The sequence below is a fragment of the Hypomesus transpacificus genome, chromosome 23 (assembly GCF_021917145.1).
Source record: "Hypomesus transpacificus isolate Combined female chromosome 23, fHypTra1, whole genome shotgun sequence".
NCBI lineage: Eukaryota > Metazoa > Chordata > Actinopteri > Osmeriformes > Osmeridae > Hypomesus > Hypomesus transpacificus.
Genome location: NC_061082.1, coordinates 19,095,452 through 19,102,945, shown reverse-complemented (window position 1 = coordinate 19,102,945; position 7,494 = coordinate 19,095,452). Strand labels below are relative to the sequence as shown.

Below are 7,494 nucleotides of genomic sequence, written 5' to 3'. Positions count from 1 at the left end.
TCCTCCATGGGGGACGACAGGATCACAGAGAGGCGAGGAGGAGAGGGAGCGGAGGGGGGAGGAGATGAGAGGGCAGGTTCAAAGTACACAAACACCAGCCCCACTCTGCCATGACGCAGTCGGCCAGATGTGTTTACACAGTAAATGTCCCTTTGTCCCTGCCGCGGGTGGCTGTCTGCAGAGCTCAAATATCGTAGCTCTGGTGTCGGCTGGAGAAACACATGGTGACTCAGCTCATCATTCCCAAGTTAGACATTTTCTGTGGCTGTACTGATTTTGCATGACTTTAGGTTCGAAATCGACATCCGGCCTTCTGTCTAAACGTGTATGATATTTGAGACTGCTCATGATTTAAACACAGCATGTCCTATAGGCTGCCTAGACAGCAGGTTATCTCTCAAATATTCATAAAGCACGGTTCGCCAGAGTGAGTAGACAACAAGCTTCTGTACTGTTTTGTAAGACAATACGTAACTCCCGTGGCCAACTGATGCTATTTGCAGCTTGTGCGTTGTGAACTTTAGAAAACATGACTTATTCCGCCCATTTCATCCGATTAAATTTGGAGCTTTTTTTAAACAGGGCAGCATAGCCCTGTCCATGTTCTTGTTCTCTAAACAGGGCTAGTCGTCCGACCTTGGGGCTGAATGTGTGCAGGGACCAGATGTTGAGGCTCCTCTCAAACTCTCAGCTCATATTCTAGAGACAGACTGAAAGCACCAATACTTTCAGAATTGTCCTTTTTCTAAAACAAGGATGTGTCTAACAATGGCATGTTTTAATACCAAGCGCCACTGAGTGTTCCGTTTGAAAGGGATCTTGCAGTGGGAATCAAACCGGAATGACCTGGTTCCCGTTTCTCCCTCCAGGCCTGCTGAGCGCTCTGGTGAAGACGTGGACATCATCCTGGCTCGACTGAAGAAGGTGAAGGCCTTTGAGCGGTTCCAGCCCAGCCTCCTACAACAGATCTGCCTGTGTGGATTCTATGACTGTCTGGAGAAGGGCATCACCTGTATGTCCCAGGTTCAATATTGGTCATGGTTATCAGAAATTAGTTTCTAAATCAGTGCATCCCCGGCTAGTGATGTTATGGTGAAATATAGCATGCTTTGTACATATATAAGGTGTATATATAGGTATTTTGTTTTCCAGTGTATCGTCAAGGAGACATTGGGACAAGCTGGTATGCTGTGCTCTCTGGCTCTCTGGATGTCAAAGTGTCTGAGACAGCCAATCACCAGGTGAGCTTGTCTGAGACAGCCAATCACCAGGTGAGCTGGAACGCCTGCAGGATGACATCACTGTAGCCAGGAAACGATCTATTCTATCAAGTCGGTTTCATTGAAAATGAATGATATTGCAGATTGAAATAGCAGATTGAAATGGACCCCCCCCCCCCCCTCTTGTGTGCTTCCTTTTCTGTGGCATGTAAATCACATGGTCCACACTGTGCTGCTTGGTTGACACAAAATATATGACTCACTTATTACATTGCATCCATCTTTCAGATTCAGTCCTTACATCAACAAAAAGCGATATTTCTTTTTCCTGATTTATGTGTATGAATATTTATTATGTATGAATATTTATTATTATATATAATAATATATTATATAATTTATAATAGAGTTTGTTTAAAGAGAGCCTATGGGGTTCATCTGGTACAGTGTGAGGTACACGGGTTCAGGCCCCACTGCAGGGCCCCGGGTTTGACTCCATCTGGTACAGTGTGAGGTACACGGGTTCAGGCCCCACTGCAGGGCCCCGGGTTCGACTCCATCTGGTACAGTGTGAGGTACACGGGTTCAGGCCCCACTGCAGGGCCCCGGGTTCGACTCCAGCATGTCATCCTCCCCCTGCTCTTCCTGTCTCTGCTTAACTGTCACAAAAGAAACAATGTGCCAAAAAAACGATCTTCATGTAAAAAAATAATAAATCAAACAGAACCTCCACGGTAAAGGTTGTGCCGTGTGGAGGGGAGACTGTGAAGGGCACTCGACTCCAGGGGGAATCGTTCCTGAGATGGGTAACCTTGGTGACATTGAGGGCGGTGAACTCCCATAAACTGTCCCCACCATTAACTGTAGCGCGGGGCCGCGCCCCTCCAGCCTGCGTTCCTGTCTTCGCTCTGATTGGAGTGATTTGCCGAGACTCTCTCTCTAACACGAGTGCACAGAGCCCTCAGATTACAACCCACCTTTTGAGACGATCAGTGCGTGACGCAGCACTTACGAAGCGCCTCTTGCTGTGGCACATTTTTAAGAGAATAAACACATTTGATTAGCAGAGCGCACCGCCCACACACCCCTCCCCCCCCCCCCCCCCCCCCCCTCGTCACCACCTCATCTTATAAACAGAGAGGAACCATCCTGGCTGAGACGTGTGTGTGTCTGTGTGTGTGTGTGTGTGTCTGTGTGACTGTGTGTGTGTGTGTGTCTGTGTGTGTGTGTGTAACTGTGTGTGTGTGTGCGCCTCCTGCAGGACGCCGTCACTATCTGCACCCTGGGGATCGGGACGGCGTTCGGGGAGTCCATCCTGGACAACACCCCTCGCCACGCCACCATCGTCACCAGGGAGGTCAGCGAGCTCCTACGTATCGACCAGAGGGACTTCAGGTCACTGTGGGAGGTGAGCGCCTCTCGGGTTCCTCTCTCGCTGTTCCCGTTAGCGGCGTGAAGGCTTTTAACGCGCACAGCTCATGAGTCACGTCAGACCGAGGTGTGCAGTGTGGGACTGGAGGCACCTGTATCCCTGCACCCATGAACATACTTGAAAATGAGCACAGTAGTGTTTGCCAAGTGCTGCGTTGACCTTTTCTCTTTGTTAACTGCCATCCGGGGTGGATTGGTCTGTTGGTTGGTTGGTTTTCGGTTAAGTTCTTTTAGAAGTGTGTCTAAATCAGTGGTTTGGAACATCACATGAGGATTGTACTTGAAGTGTTTTTTATAGATAAAGTATAGGCCATAGCAGGTTCATGTCAACAACCAGATATGGGTCTTCTGTGATTGAGCTCTAAGCATTTAAAAAAAAAACTATAATAGTGTTTTTGCTATGAAACAGTTTTTTTTACATAAGTGTTTCCGTAAGCTAAATGATCATGTCTTCCCTGTCACCAGTAGAGGGGGGTGTTGTGTTTCACACAATCAGCTTAAGTCAAAGATGACCTTAGCCATCTGAATATTTGAGTATATTCAGATCTATAATGCTAATATACATAATACAGATAGACCTGATTATATGTATTGTTCTATTGTATAGAAGAATATATTTTGTACCATGTTAGAGTCATGTACATCTCCACCCTGGGCAACAAGAGACCAAGGGGAGGAGAGAGGAAGGGACAGGAGAGAGGAAGAGGAGAGGAGGGATAAAGGGAGTGAGGAGAGAGGAGGGATAAAGGGAGAGAGGAGAGGAGGGATAAAGGGAGGAGAGGAGAGGAGGAAAGGAAACAATCAAGGAGTTGAGCTGAGGATAACCTGATAACCCAAGCTCTCTGTGGATGTGTAGTTGGGCTGAGGATAACCTGATAACCTGAGCCTGGTCTCAAGGTGGTTAGGTTGCGGATAACCTGAGCTCTTTCTGGAGGTGGTTGAGCTGAGGATAACCTGATGACCCAAGCTCTCTGGATGTGTAGTTGGGCTGAGGATAACCTAATAACCTGAGCCGTCTGGAGGTGGTTGGGTTGAGGTTAACCTGAGCCCTGTCTGGAGGTGGTTGGGTTGAGGATAACCTGAGCCCTGTCTGGAGGTGGTTGAGCTGAGGATAACCTGATAACCTGAGCTCTGTCTGGATGAAGAGTTGGGCTGAGGATATCCTACCCAGGGGACACACTCACTTTGTTGAAGGTCTGGCTGAGGTGATGGTCCTATTAGAGGGTGGATGGACTGGCTGGCTCACGGCGTCGCTGATGAAGCAGGAGTTTGTAGTTCCTTCAAAGTACCTTTTCTGCCCAAGGTTGCACTTAGTTCCATGGTGCCAGAATAGAGGTTATGTAATGAGTGACCCGCAATGGAGGGACTTTTAGCTTCATTGGGAATCGTCTCCTGTTTGGATCTTTTCTGTGTGGAGTCACAGGACAGGCTTTCCTGGTTTCTTTGATAAAGGATTTGCGGTGATCTGGAGTACGTTGTCATTGCAACCTGATTACTGTGACAGCAGAGTATATTTTATTTTCTCAAATTTGGTTAAAACAAAAAAATTAAACTTTTGATATTCTGACTTCAAATACTCTATGTTTTGAAAATAAGAAGACACGTTTGTACGTCTTTTCCGGAGTATGTTTAATTTGAGATGACAATCGTTTCCATCTTCCAACCAACAAGATTCTCTCCAATCTGTTTCCATCTTCATCAGTAATGCGGTCAGGGTATTGGACACAACAGCTCTCTGCTGAACACCCACTGTAATTGCTGTCGATAGAGTTTACGTCTGAGAGCAATCTCTCCCATGACATCCATTTGGTTCATCCTCAACATCGCTCCACCATGGTTGTGTTTTCAGGGGGCGCTGACATTGCCACACTCGTTGTGACCAACGAACTATCAAGAGGGAATTCACAGAAACCGTTTGTTGACAGGCATTACGCACAGCACGTCTCATTTGTGACCTAGAAATGGACCTTATGCCATGAACTTCTTGAAATACATGGAGCACATAATGTAACTCACTGAGTTCCCTCTTGAGAGTTCTCAAAACATCCATCATATTTTTATAGCAATGTCCAGCACTTCTTACCTGTGAAGCGTGGATAGTTAGCCACCCAGAGATGGCTATTCATTTCTGTCAGCCCTGCCGCAATGCAGAGCGATTGGAGCATGTTGTTGTGGTATCCTGTTACAGGATGAGGCTGGGTACAGCTGTCACAGAGCCCTCTACGTGTGCTTACTCAGAAGACGAGGAAAGTTCAGTATTTCTCACTCAGATCTTTATTAGATTACTTGTTGACAAATATAGTTCTACCCACGACTTGCTCCATGTGTTTTATCCAATTCATTCCAATGAAAAGACAATTGAATTGTAAACTTCCCCTATTCCCTCTCTCTTCTACAGTAATCTTCTTGGGAACAAACAAACAAAGATTATGACTTCTTAAAAAATACGCTATTTCTTGCAAAGTTGACAGGTAGAAGAGAGGAGGTGACAAGGGGTAGGAACTAACATGGGGGAGGAGGTGACAAAAGTGAGGTGACAAAAGTGAGGTGACATGAAGGAGGAGGTTAAATGGAGGAGGAGGTGACATGGAGGAGGAGGTGACATGGAGGAGGAGGTGACATGGAGGAGGTGACATGGAGGTGACATGGAGGAGGTGACATGGAGGAGGTGACATGGAGGTGACATGGAGGAGGTGACATGGAGGAGGTGACAAAAGGGAGGTGACGACATGAAGGAGGAGGTGACATGGAGGAGGAGGTGACATGGAGGAGGAGATGACATGAAGGAGGAGGTGGTGACATGGAGGAGGTGACATGGAGGAGGAGGTGACATGGAGGAGGAGGTGACATGGAGGAGGAGGTGAGCAGGTAAGTCCCCTGAGAAGGGGGGGCATGCCTCTACTCTGCTCCAGGGTCTGGCGTGGAACAGACACAGACTCCCTCCTCCTCCTCTCCCTCCTCCTGCTCTCTCGAACACAGATCTGTCTGCCGAGGGCCCCTCCCCTTGCCGAGGGCCCCTCCCCCTGCCGAGGGCCCCTCCCCCTGCCGAGGGCCCCTCCCCCTGCCGAGGGCCCCTCCCCTTGCCGAGGGCCCGGCGGCCAGCCAGTCACTTTCACAGAGAGCAGTCAGACTGAACCCAGCAGAGCCTGAAATCACCAGGGCATTATTCTGTCTTCACGGCCGACATGTTACTCAGTCAGAATTCACCTCGCATCCCGTTTTACCGATTGGACTTCATAGCATCGTGAACTAAATCTCCAGAATAGATGATGTGCTTTGGTGCTTGTGTCGTTGTGTATTTTGTTTTGGTTCCAAAGAGCTCATTTGAAGATGTTGATGGATGGCTCTTATTCTCCAGTGGGGTAAACAGCAGACAGAGCCTTTACCACAAAGCATTTCATCAGTCGGTGCTGACATGAGGAGGGCTCCAATTGTTTTGTGATCATGTTGTGATCGCACTGTCACTGAAACATGAATATGTTCTTGACTGAGGTTCAACATAAACAACAGCAGCCTGCTCTGTCAAGCCTTCCCAGCCCTCTGCACATGTGCGGCGTGGTGGTTAGGTGAGGGAGCTATTGTGTGTGTTGGTTTGTTTAGCAGAGCAGGCGTGGGCTGGGCTTGCTGGACACACACACCCAAATGACTTGCTCATCAGTTCATTCTTTATTTTGTTCCCGGCTTCCGTTTGGGCCTTGAAACAGTTTGTGATTCATGCCTAGTCGCCTAAATTATGTCTCTGTCACTGTCTCTGTCTCTGTCTCTGTCTCTCTCTCTCTCTCTCTCTGTCTCTGTCTCTCTCTCTCTCTCTCTCTCTCTCTCTCTCTCTCTCTCTCTCTCTCTCTCTCTCTCTCTCTCTCTCTCTCCTCTCTCTCTCTCTCTCTCTCTCTCTCTCTCTCTCTCACACACATGCATATTTCTTTCTGAGTTTTCAAACTGATGTTAGAACTACAGCTCAGCTTATCTTATGCCAGTGTATGTTAATATCACTGTGAAACACAAGTGTATTGCCATGTGTAACACGTACAGATACATTGGAAATATTCAGTCCTGCTCTGCTTGACAATCCCTAGTGGCCTACGTTAACCTATAATAATATAATATAATAACAGCTTATGCAAGCTATCATTCTTATTGACAAAAAATATAACTTTAAATACACATTTTGAAACATTGAACTAATATAAGGACTTGTAGGAGAATAACAGGACTCAGTGCATGCTCATGAAGGCATGCCCAGTGGCCATGTTTGCGTGCCAGTACAGCAGGCGAGGCGAGCCCAGGACGGGGGGCCCTATAGGGGGACGAGGAGTGGGCGTGTGGTGGTCACTTCATCGCCAGGCTGGGGGGTGGTTGTGGAGTCAGCATGGAGAGATGACTAACAGGAAGTGGCAGAGACACAGTGTGCCCTTAGGGCTGGGGGGGGGGGGGGGGGAGGTGGGGAGGGGTGCAGAGGGGAGGGGTGGAAAGGAAGGGAGGGGTGGTCAGGACACTGTCGAACACGGAGACTGCCTGCGTTCACTCTTTCTATGTCCAAAGATCAGAGCCAAACCCTAGTCCTTTCCAGAGTTCAGTGGATGTACACCGAGAAGCAGCGCGGAGATGATTGGATCAACAGCACTTGTGTTTGTTTCCTTATCGGTCCTGACGATACAGTGTGCTACACAAGACTAATGCATGGCAGCTGGATTCGCAACCTGTAAAAGGAATGAATTCAGCTTTCTGTTTGCCGAGATTCTCCTTCTCATCGTTTCAGAAGCACCCAAGTCATCTCATCCTTTAGATACCTCAGCGTGAAGGCGGAGTCTGTGAAGATGACTTGTATTTACGTCTTCTTCTGGGG

At 48.0% G+C, this 7,494-nt stretch overlaps 1 protein-coding gene across 1 annotated transcript in view; it reads left to right on the top strand.

Moving 5' to 3' along the window:
- Positions 1-888: 888 nt before the first annotated feature.
- Positions 889-7,494, top strand: part of rapgef4a (Rap guanine nucleotide exchange factor 4a) — a 28,131-nt gene continuing 21,525 nt past the window's right edge. The window contains exons 1-3 of the mRNA XM_047046912.1: positions 889-1,012; positions 1,153-1,241; positions 2,482-2,628. The gene's annotated coding sequence lies outside the window, so the exon portion shown is untranslated. The remainder of the gene's footprint in view (positions 1,013-1,152; positions 1,242-2,481; positions 2,629-7,494) is intronic.